Here is a 12,538-nt window from a genome sequence, read left to right on the forward strand (position 1 = left end):
GGGTGAGAGAGATCCCCCTGCCCTTTCTCTTCACCTGCTCTGCACACCTAACCCTGTCCGTGTCTGGGGGTAGGAGTGTGTAATGCCCGGTACCTGTGTGCCACTCATTCTGGTAACAATGGGGTTGCTGTGCTTCTACCATCAGATCTATTTGGTGTAATAGCCAGGCTGTCCTGAGTAGTGGTCTCTGGCTGCCTGTGCCTACCACACATCCCTGTCTTCCGGGCCCAAGGTCAGCCTATCGTCCAGGCCGCTCTTGCTGCTCACCTTCCCCCAGCCTTCATCTATAAGGCCGCCCACTCGCCGTGTGGAGATGGTCCCTGGAGCCGATGACTGGCCTGCCTCTACTGGCCCGGACCCTCAGGTAGTGTCCGGCTGCCTAAATGGTCAGTCCGCCCCTGGACCCAAGTATGTCTTTATTAGCATACAGTGTAAGAAGCCTAGCCTCTAAAACTTTAACCTTTTGTTAGGCTAAATAATATTCAAATCTAATTACAATTGATAATGAAGATCTGCTTAGGCAGTACATACAGGGTTAGATAGGGCAGGCACAGCTGCTCCTCCCTCATAAACCTGGAACTAAGTAGGATTTTTCTTTGCTGGAGGGTAAAAAAATGTAAGCTTTAATTTTTACAATGTTTTTACATTATGCTATGTGAATAGGGGCATGTAACAATTATAAAGTAGATGTTATCCCAATTTGACTGCAAAAGTGGATATACACTTTAAGTTGTTAACAAATGTGTTTCCCCTTTTGAAGCTGGAGGAAATCAAACATGGAAAATAACTACCAAACCAGAGACACAGAACAATGAATTTTCTGTATCGTCCTTGCTGGATACTTGAACATCACTATGCTGTCTCTTCCTAATTTTTTGAAAATCTTTTTTTTATACATATATATTTATATGATTATTAGAGACATGAGGGTCTAAAAAACAGGAAATGTAATCACGTTTGAATTTATTTCTAAAATTAGATGTAAACAGGGAAGAAACTTTTCATAGAGGATTTCCACTTTGAGGCGATCTTCGTGGTTGGATAGCACATGCAATATTTAGATGTAACTTAACTACTTGCCGACCAGCCGGCGCAGTTATAAGGCGGCAGGTCGGCTGCGCGAGATCACGTAGCTATACGTCATCTCGCTTTTCAGCCAATAGGGGGGCGCGCGCCCCTGGTGCCGAAGCGTGTGCCCGGCGGGCGTGATCACTACCGGCACCCACGATCGCTCATTACAAAGTGAGAACCGGGAGCTGTGTGTGTAAACACACAGCTTTCGGTCCTGTCAGGGGGAGAAATGCCTGATCTTCTGTTCATACAATGTATGGACAGCGATCAGTCTTTTCCCCTAGTCAGTCCCACCCCCCCTTCAGTTAGAACACACGCAGGGAACATAATTAACCCCTTCCTCGCCCCCTAGTGTTAACCCCTTACCTGCCAGTGGCATTTTTATAGTAATCAATGCATTTTTATAGCACTGATCGCTATAAAAATGCCAATGGTCCAAAAAATGTGTCAAAAGTGTCTGAAGTGTCCGCTATAAGATCGCAGTACCGATAAAAATCGCTGATCACCGCCATTACTAGTAAAAAAAAAATATTAATAAAAATGCCATAAAACTATCCCCTATTTTGTAAACGCTATAACAGACCAATCAATAAACGCTTATTGCGATTTTTTTACGAAAAATATGTAGAAGAATACGTATTGGCCTAAACTGAGGAAAAACATTTTTTTTATATATTTTTGGGGATATTTATTATAGCAAAAAGTAAAAAATATTAATTTATTTTCAAAATTGTCGCTCTATTTTTGTTTATAGAGCAAAAAATAAAAACCGGTGATCAAATACCACCAAAAGAAAGCTCTATTTGTGGGAAAAAAAAGGACGCTAATTTTGTTTGGGAGCCACGTCGCACGACCGTGCAATTGTCAGTTAAAGCGACGCAGTGCCGAATCGCAAAAAGGGGCCCGGTCATTGACCAGCAATATGGACCGGGGCTGAAGTGGTTAAGGAACTCGTCTTACAAAAATGAATGCCAAGTGAGTAATACATTGTTTTCAGTCAAGCTTGTTCATTGAAATATATTGCAACACATTGGAAAACATCCTGCATTCCTCATTGTATTGACCCTTATTCTGCCGTTAAATCAAAAAGAAATAGAATTGTTTGATAAAGGCAACATTGATGTCAATCACATGTGTTACTGTATACTGGAAATTTTTAAAACAGGGAGAATATCAAGACAAATGAAAATCAATTTTTTATTGACCATTTCCCACAACTGCTGTGCCCTTTTTGGGGACTGCACTGGTCCCCCAAAAAGTGTCAAAATTTCCGACTGTCCACCCAAATATCGCAGTCCTGCTAGAACTCACTGATTCAAAAGAACGGCGGGTCTTTGGTGTGGCCGTGTGTATACATGGCTTTTCAAGGCAAGCTTGGCAGGAATCCCGTTGGGAAATCTGACGGTTTTCAAACAGACAGAGATTCCTGGCCGTGTGTACAGGGCTTTAGTCTATTTCACCCCAGTAGGAGTGACCTATTGGGTGATTACCCGTTAGGTGACAGGAACAGGCATCAGGTATACATCTGTACACTTGCTCGGGAGGAGTGACTCACTTGGAGAGTCGCTCTTCAGGTAATGGTAAATCTCACCTGAAGCAAACTAAATATCTACCCGTAATATGCTCACCTGGGGGACAGATCCAGCAAATAGGATCATTCTTCAGGTGGCAGGCAGCACCACTTACCCCGCTATACATACAATTTTCTTATATATTGGGGCTTTAGTTAAAAGCACCTTAGGGGAGGTAGCAGCTCTTCTGAAACCTAAGCACAGAATATAATTAATAAAATGTTGACCATGGCTGAAGATCTTTGTTCCTGCCCTGCTGGTGATGGAGAGATCAGGGAGAAATACACTGGAAAGTAAACTTTAATTGGCAGCAGCTTCAACCTGGAAGGAAGCCTGCCCCTAGCAAGGGAGCAAGAGGATTCTGAGTGGCCACCACCGTTGATCTTGAGCCCTGCCCACAGCTTTTACAGGTATAGCACCCTGCTCCCAAATGACTGGGCGCTATGTTAAATTTAGTGGGTTTCTGAGCCGATAACATGGCTCAGACTGTGATGATTTGTACTAAATTAGCCTCTGTCCCGGCAGTGGCTGTGCCTGACAGCATTTTCTGACTGTTGCCTGTAGGTGGCGATACCCCCACAGGCCAGTGTTGGAATGCGGGCAAGCCATAGATCATTGAGTATGTTTCCTCGGGAACAGCCCAGTGGGAGTGGTGCCCCACTGTGCATGCCGGTTAGGGATACTTAAGGGGCAGACGCCATATTTTTGGGTCATTCGCCTTGTGGCCCTCCTGGCACGAGGTATGTGTTGCGTGATTTTCAGCCCCGGGACCACGTTGGCTGGCTGCATCTCTATCACTAGGCCCAGTTATGCTGACTGGGGCCTACAAATCAAGAGGGATCTCAAGCTGTCCATCTAAGTGGAGGACCTGCCCCAGAGGAGACCAAGCGGAAGGCTTATGTCTCAGGATAGGCCTGGTGACCTTATTAAGGAGTGATTCACGACTCAAGTTGTCCTACAAGTTGCCGGGTCAGCTTAAAGGCTCTTTAACTGTACGGCTGGAAGTTTGGGTAATACATTCTGTGGCAGAGGATACTGGACTGTTCAATTTGTGCTCAGTCTGCGGCAGAGACTGTTATCGAATTGGTTTGTGCATCATCCCGGCTGCTAGGCCAGGTAAGAGGGGTCTATCTGGGTGAGCAATACCCACTCAAGAGGGAGTGGTGAATGACTTTGGAGTTTAGGGGTTTTTCCACAGTGATCTGTACCGTTTACCTGAACCTTCCCTTCCCTTCCCCCTTCATCCTTCTACCTTCTTCACAAGTTTTGAGCAAAAGAATAAAACCTGACAGTTAGAGATTTTACATCTTGTGTGGACATTGGAGTTCTTTCAGACTTTCTTCCCCTAGATGACAAATGTTGAGGTAAAGTGCAGGCCCAAATCTAACCAGCAGCTCCTACGGGGGTAGTGCTACACAGGAAGTGGAGAAACTATACAGCAGGACCTGCGGAAAAGTATGGGGATGCCAGGATGTGCTTTGTGAGTGAGGAAAGTGCCACTGGAGTTTAAGAGAGAGGTAGACCAGAAAGTAAGCTCAGGTGTGAGCTCAGGACTGCCCAAAGTTTGACCTCGAAGAAGCCTTGAATGAGCAGGGCTGTAAGGACAGGGCCCTACATGTGGCAGTTGTGTACTGTGCATGAGGCCCCAGAACTAAAAATGCTGCTGTGTTGGGAACCAAGCTCCAGGGAGCAGCTGTGACAGAGCAACATAAGCCAAAGTCACAAAAAGAGAATTTGTGAATTGCCAGAAAGGTGCAGGCTTGTGCGTGAAAACCAGAGTCTTGCAGACTGCCTTTTATATGATGCATGATACAGATGCCAATATCCAGTTAATGGTACTGTGGCCTTTCTTCAATCTTCATCTGTAGTAGCGACCGAAAAGGAAAAGAATGCACCTGGGAGGACATCTGCAGAGCATGAGGGTGGTGGTGGGTCTTTTGGCCACCATTGTGTGTTTAATTGGCTGCTGTTTACTACTATTTTCTGTTCTGAGTTCTGCCAAATGAGAATGTATTGCTTGCTTTTATGCTCTCACTGGCGAGGGAGCTCAGAGGTAAAGGGCCCCAACACTGGCAGACTGTACTGTATATAATCTCCCACTGGCCAGTGGTTTAGCTATGGGCTGCCACTAGTAAATATACCATTCTCTATTAGAATATTTTGTCTTTGTGCTGTTATCTGACATTGTGAGTGCAAAATCTGGTGCAGTTCTGTATAGAAACCAATTCCGCTTCCAGGTTTTACTGTCAAAGCTTAGTTGAACAAGCTGAAGTTAGAAACTGATTGGCTACAATGCACAGCAGCACCAGGTTTTGCACTCTCCAGTTTTAGTACATCAACCCCATTGTGCTATGATTGTTTGTATTGCATTTGTCTAATCCAGGTTTCTCTTTAGGGCTTTTACCTGTTTCATCAAAGTGCTTTCAATTGTTACTGCTGTGTTTGTGATTGTCGGGTTCAGTCACAGGGTGTGTCATCACTGGGAGCTATGACTTTGGCTTTAACCAGTGATAATAGACAGCTTTTGCACACAAGTTGCATTATATTACATTCAGGTACGACTTTCATGCAACCCCGATCATGAAAGCTGACCTAAGCACATAGATCTGTAGTGTTTACTTATTTTTCTCCAAAGCTCTAAGTGCCGTTTCTCTTTGGTGCCCGTTCCTCTGTTATCAGCAGTTACTTCCTCCGACACACGAGATAACAGCAGCTGAAAATTTGAGAGAGTTTAGAGGGAGATTAGCAGGCAGATTGTCTTTCAGACTATAGCTCTGCATGTTCCTGTAAGGTGGGGATGGGTGTCCTTTTCCTCCAATCAGTTGTCACACAGTGTAAGTGCAGACTCCCTACCAACTGCTGAAAGAGTAATGCTTTGTAGACACAATCGGAATTTCCGACAACAAATGTTCGATGTGAGCTTTTGGTCGGATATTCCAACCGTGTATAGGCTCCATCGGACATTTGCTGTCGGAATTTCCGACAACAAATGTATGAGACTCGGTTCTCAATTTTTCCGACAACAAAAGTTCTCTTCAGAAATTCCGATCGTCTGTAGCCAATTCCGATGCACAAAAATCCTACGCATGCTCTGAATCAATTCGACGCATGCTTTAAATCATTGAACTTAATTTTTCTCGGCTCGTCGTAGTGTTGTACGGGACCGCGTTCTTGACATTCGGAATTTCCGACAACATTTGTGTGACCATGTGTATACACAGGTTTGAGCCAACATTCCGTTGCAAAAAAATCCACGGTTTTGTTGTCGGAATGTTCGATTGTGTGTACGCGGCATAAGAGATTTCAAACATGATCTACACTTTTCAGAGTGTAGAAAGAGGAAGACAGCAGATATACATGTAAAACTAATGTAGACTGAATTGTTATCTCTCTGTGTATCATCTGAGACTATTCACTTCACTGGGTATACGTGAGGATTTACAACCACTTTAACATTGAAGTCTATGACCCTCAAGTTGCATGAAAGTCGGACCAAAGTAGTGCATGATCTTCTTTGAAGTTGCTGCAACTTTAAGTTGCGCATATATGAATGCTTATCATTGGAAAACACAGGGAATGACTTGTCATGCAACTTTGATGTCCAAAGTTGCATGACAAGTCGCACACGTTTTGAATGGAGCCTAAAGGAAAATAATATGGCATTGTTGGCCACCATCTAAATATGCTGTGTTGTCTTTGGTTTCAGCACTTTGGTCACTGTCCAAAATAAAACATGCAGCAAGTAAAGTCAGAGTGAAGTCAAAACTCCTTATCTGCTGGGTCATTGAGGGAAATTGCTAGAGAAATCAGATTTGCATGACATAAAGTTAAAATCTGAGAAAAGGGTAAGCAAAAGCAGTTTCTATATTTCTCTCAGCCAAGGTTTTCTTAAATAGCATTTATCTGCAACAGCTGCTAATGTGCTGTCATCTTCCTTTCCTCTTTTTCCAAAAGGTCACCATAGCCCCGCAAATATGCAATGAGAAGTCGGCAGAATTTTTTGATCATACGATCTCTGACTTGCTGCAGGCAAATAATCTTGGTCATGCGTAAACATTCCTCCTTTTAGATATTGGGGATAAGGAAGATAGCGCCATTACTGCAGGCGACATCCGTTAGGAAACAGCAACAGGCAGAAATGTTCCAGCTTACTGCTAAGTGGATTCCAGCAATGAGAAGGGAGTGAATAGTTTGGTGACAGATAACTTCTGCGTGCCACCGATTGAAGAGAAAGAAAGTTCAGAGGCAGTGGCAGGACACTAGTGAGGGAGGATTTTGTGCAGGGGCCAGGGCAGCCTGTAGAGGACTTGAAGGAGCAACCATCCTAATCCATCTGGCAGCACTGCCATATAGGTAAAGACCACTGCTATCCCCAGAACCAGTGCACAGACCTCTGTAATGTGGGCCTTTTTGAACATATCTGCTGCTGACAGCACTGCTGTGGTCTGCAGCCTCTGCCTGCAGCGTATCAGCAGCTGTTTAAGCCCAGGCAGAGAGGTGGCTGACCCCTTCCCTTCTTCATCCAGGCAAGGTCATGCCTTAATGGCATTAACCCACTGGCCACTTTTATTTGGGAGAAATCACAAGTACTATGCCTGGAAAATGTACTCAAGTGAACGTCGTAGCAGTTAATCATGAAGGAACTTGACAATGGTTATACCACAAGGGCTGCACCAGCAGTAGCATGCAATCAATAAGTACCTGTGCAATTATGGTACAAAGATAGACTCTGTGGAGTTGGGGATCCTTTCACTATGTTAATGGCAAATCATTCAGAGTATGTTTTTTGAACAAAACTGTAAGCCACTACAAGGCAGATTTTAGTAATACAATTCCTCTCGTGTGTGGAGCATATGCTCCTTGGCCTGATAGACCAGGGAGGGGAGGCACTGCAGCAGGCAGAAGGACAGAAATTACAGCCAGCAGGATTCTTTTCCTACTGCCTCCATCCAGAAATAGTGTAGGAGGATCAGTCATTCAATTATTGTAATTATTGGATCCTAGCTGATATCTGGGAGACTTTGGCAGGCCATACATGATGCAAATTTGTTTCCTGTAACCACTTGTTGCAGGAAAAAAAATGCACAATTTTCCCATCAGCACAGGCAGTGCTGACAGGGGAATCCCTCCTGCCAAGCAACTTTTTCTCCTGGTGGGGGGGGGGCAAGGGTGGGTAAGCTGAAACCACCCCCACCGAGAGAAGACAGTGATAATCGTACGAGAATTCTGCAGGCTGGTTGCACCCAAGTTGATCGATCTATCAACTTGGTACATTCAGCCTGCCCATTAAAGCGGAGTTCCTACTAAAAAACAATTAAAAGTCAACAGCTACAAATACTGCAGCTGCTGACTTTTAATAATCGGACACTTACCTGTCCCACCGTCCAGCACTGCTTGTCTCCCCCTCTTTTCTGCGGCATTGGCTTCACAGCCGGGCAAGCACTGCTCATGCGCGAGCCGCGCTGCGCACTGTGACTGGCCGAGCAATCATCTGGGACCTGTGACGTGTCCCAGATGATTGATTGCGGAGAGGGAGGGGGGAGAGGTGAACTTCCTTTACGGCACCGTTGTGCACCGGGATGAAGTGGGAGCTGGGACCCTCTAAAAAGAGGGTTTCCGCTCCCCCTCAAAAAAATTACATGCCAAATGTGACATGTCAGGGGGTCACCTTCCCTTAAAGCGGAAGTTCCATTTTTGGGTGAAACTCTGCTTTAACAGTTCAAATCTTGGCCAGTTTCTGCTGAACCAGTCGAGATTCGAACTGTGTATGGCCTGAAGGTGTGGCTGGGGAGAAGATAGATGTTTGGGAGGGTCTGATCAGAGAACTCCTGGGGTCTAACTCCCCGAGGGGGCCGCATTTGTTTGACAGAGAAGAACTACTGCTGTTAAACCTCAGCAGGTGCTATGACTGAGGACATGAAGGAAGCTATACTTAAGAAATATTACAGGAGGACACTACCTGTAGAAAACTGGGAAGGAGAGGGAACCCTTTCACTGAAGAGTATTGCAGGGAAACTGCGCAGAAGCAGCTCCTGGACATTGTAACTAGGACCTTTTACCTATAGACAAAAATGTGGAAGTTTTTGGGTTGCTGCGAAAACTGTGACTGCTCGCTTAGGGTTTTAGATTGACTGGCTGGACGTTCCACTATCAGCATTCGTTTTTAGGCTGCTACTATAGTGTCAAATACTGCTGAAATAGAATTTTTCAAGCAATCTGCCCTCCAAGAGCTGCATGTGTTTTGATTACCCTGCCCCAGCATCCTTCCTTCCTGCCTATGTTCATGATATGTAATTAAACTTCAAAAGACACCCTTGGACTAAGCCTTTATTTGTTGGTTTGCTTATGGAACTGTTGCCAGGGCTGTCAGTCTCTGAACAGGTAATAGAGGCCTGTATATTTCCAGTGGCCCCTTGGGTGATTATCACTGCATTACATAAACAACGTCTTCCTGATTAATCATGAGATGTCTAAATTCTGAAAGCTATGTCCTTTGTGAATGGTGGAAACCAACTGTCAAGAAAATGGTTCATTTTTAAGGTCAGAAATGACAGCTATGGATGTTTTGTGGTTGATTTAAAATAGTCACGCCCCAAAAATAAAATACCGGTAAATAAAGAAACATTATTGTTATCTCCAAGTCAGTTAAACAGGAAAGTTAAGAAACAAGAACAATCACGCAATTTCTCAAAGTTACTCTCACACTTGTCTTACAAAGTGTAAGTTATAGTTATATAAACAGGGTAATTTTTAAAACAAATTTTCTATTGTTGCTACACAAAGGACATTTTACAGGAGAATACTGCATTCCTCAACAGATTCCTATCTATGTATGAAAATGATTAATTTTAAGTCCTATATGTAAAATGGCTCAATAGGTTACAGGACCAATAGCTCAATGGGTACAGGCATGTATATAGATTGTATTTCTTAGTATAATTTGTGTTACAGTGATGCTTTCCAGGATGATAACATATAAATTAGGTGCTTCAGAGGCAGCAGCACACACTGAGGCCTAGTACACACGAGAGGATTTTGATCTCATGGTTGTACTAACCATGAGATCAAAATCCCCGTGGAATTCCGTCTGCGGTGACGCGTCGCGCCTTTGCCGCGATGATGACGTGGCGACGTGTGCGACACTGTCATATAAGGACTTCCACGCATGCGTCGAATCATTACGACGCATGCGGGGGATGGATTCGGACGGATTGATCCGGTCAGTCTGTACAGACCAGCGGATCAATCCGTTGGAATGGATTCCAGCGGATCGATTTCTTAGCATGTTAAGAGATTTTGATCCGCTGGAAATCCATCCCGGGGGAAAAAATCAGCGGAAAAATATCCGCTGGATTGTACACACCAGGGCATCTATCCGCTGAAACCGGTCCGCGGATCAATTTCAGCGGATCGATCCTCTCGTGTGTACGGGGCCTAAGGGACATTCACAGACCTAACTTCAAACTCTAGACCCCCCCCCCACCCTGCACATAGCATTACACCTTTACCAGCAGTACTTTTTGTTATTTACAGATGTCTTCAGGCCAGTCACATGATGCACAGAAAATATAATACAATAAACAGTGCAACACAACTTCAAATAAAATAATACCTCAATTGTACCACTATATACAAAATCTAAAATCAATACAAAAACATATTCTATATCAGTGTATAAATAAATCCAAAAAACAGTGCATAAGTGTCCATGTTTAGAAAATCATAACACACTTCTTGTTTGTATCTTAGAAATTGTCTGTTATTGATATAATTCCACGACCGTATTGAAAAAAATCACAAAGGGCCAATGCCATCTACCACCTGTGCACACTAGCCGCTCACCTCACGGTTATGACCCCTACATCACCAGTAAGTCATAGCAAGCTATTCCCCAAAAGGGATGCAAGGATGTCGGTGTGAAGTTCAAACTCCTCCGTGTCTCCTATGCCAGCATATCAGCACCAGAAATCTCAGATGAGCATAAAGGATGGAAACAGAACACACATCTAGAGTCCTCTGTTGAAAACATTTAATAAATAACTATTACAAGTATTACACTTACTGCACATAAAAGGCACTTGAGCAGTGCTAGCTGGTAAACACATATATCGGCTTTACAACCTCTTAACGCGATAGCGGCAGGATGACATCACATTCCAAGCTCCGCCCCTATATACGTTACGTCACAGGGTGTGGACTTCCTCAGTGGTTATCCCTAGCATCGTGTCCCAGTTATGTTAAAAATAAAATGTTGAGAGTTTACAATAAGAACAACATGCATGGGGTAGAGGGTCGGTACAACCCATGTGACGAATAGCAATCAGTGCCACTGAAATTGGATTGAATGAGTTTAATATCAGTGCACAAGAGTAGAACAAGATTTAATTTATACTCCTAAAATTGATGCCTTAAAGCTGAACTCCTGAAATTGCAGAAGCAGGTGGGTAATATTGTGGGAGGGGGCTGGCTGAGGTTGCAGTAGGGAGGGTGGGTGATTAATAGTTGTAGGAATTACCTTGACTTACCTTGCAATGGGGGAGATGTTAATGCAGGGAGAGGGTGTCCTAAGAAGCAGTTAACATGCCTGAAGAGTGCCAATCTTTCCTAAAGCAGCTGAAAGACTGCCTTCTCTGCCACTCCTCCTCAGAGGAGGGGAGTGCTTATGCTGTTAGGGGACAGAGGGTGAGAAACAGGGCCACTGACCCTGTTGTACCGTGCCCAGACACCCTAAACAGATGATTAATTAATGTAAAAAAAAAAAATACTCCAGCCATGACCGATCATATTCCATTCGACATCCGCCCCCCTTTGTTTTTTTTTACGTTTATTTTTTATTTATTTTTTTGTGATAGCTTGGTGGCGGCAGGGGAGGGACTATTTCTTCTTTCTTCTCGCTTTTTATAGCACATGGGCCAAATAGCCCAGGAGCTTGCAACAGTTAACCCTTTCCGTGACCTGAACCAGCTGCTAACTTACTAAAACCAACATATTTCAACCTGCCTACACGCCACTCTACTTCCTAGTACACACGACCGTTTTTCCGTCGGATAAAAAAAAACAACGGTTTTCCAGACAAAATTCCTCTCAGCCTGCCTTGCATATACACACTCAGACAAAAGTCCGGCTGTCCAAAGCACGGTGACGTACAACATGTATGACAGCACTATAAAAGGGAAGTTCCATTCTAACGGCGCCACCCTTTGGGCTGCTTTTGCTGATCCTCGTGTTAGTAAATGTTTGGTGAGAGACGATTCGCGCTTTTCAGTCTTTGTGCTTTTCAGATAATTTTCTGCTGTTCAGTAGGTGTTTGTGGGTTCGTATTTGTCTTTCAGGGCGTGTAGTCAGTGCGTATCTGTTTTTTCAGTGAGTTCTTGTCCGCTCGTTTCTGATTTTCAGGTCGTTCTTCATAGGCCTTGCTGTTCTTCAGTACATTCTGGTAGTTCGTTCTGACCAGCCAACTGTTTTCTAGCCATGTTGTGGGTACGTACTCATTGTAGAGTTCACACTGTGCATAGGCTTGATGTTGGGATTCTTGCTTTAACCTAAGCTCAATCCATGAACAGGGTGAGGAGGAGTTCATGGACAAAAAAATGGCTGCTCCAGCAGGACCAATTCTGTCATATGACTTTGCTGTGGGAGATCCAGGAGAATAACCCATGATAACTTCAGGAATTTTCTCCAGGTGACAGACCCCATTTTTCACTGTCTGTTGGCTTTGCTGTTCCCCTATATCACAAGGCAGGCCACCGTCATGTGAGAAGCCATCACTGCCAAACAGAGGCTAGTTGCCACGTTGTGCTACTTGGCTACTTGGCAACTGGGAGAAGTCTGCAGGACCTCAAGTTCTCGACAGGCATCTCCCCCAGGCTCTGGGGATCATTATACCAGAGACCTGT

This window comes from Rana temporaria, chromosome 9 (assembly GCF_905171775.1).
Source record: "Rana temporaria chromosome 9, aRanTem1.1, whole genome shotgun sequence".
Classification (NCBI taxonomy): domain Eukaryota; kingdom Metazoa; phylum Chordata; class Amphibia; order Anura; family Ranidae; genus Rana; species Rana temporaria.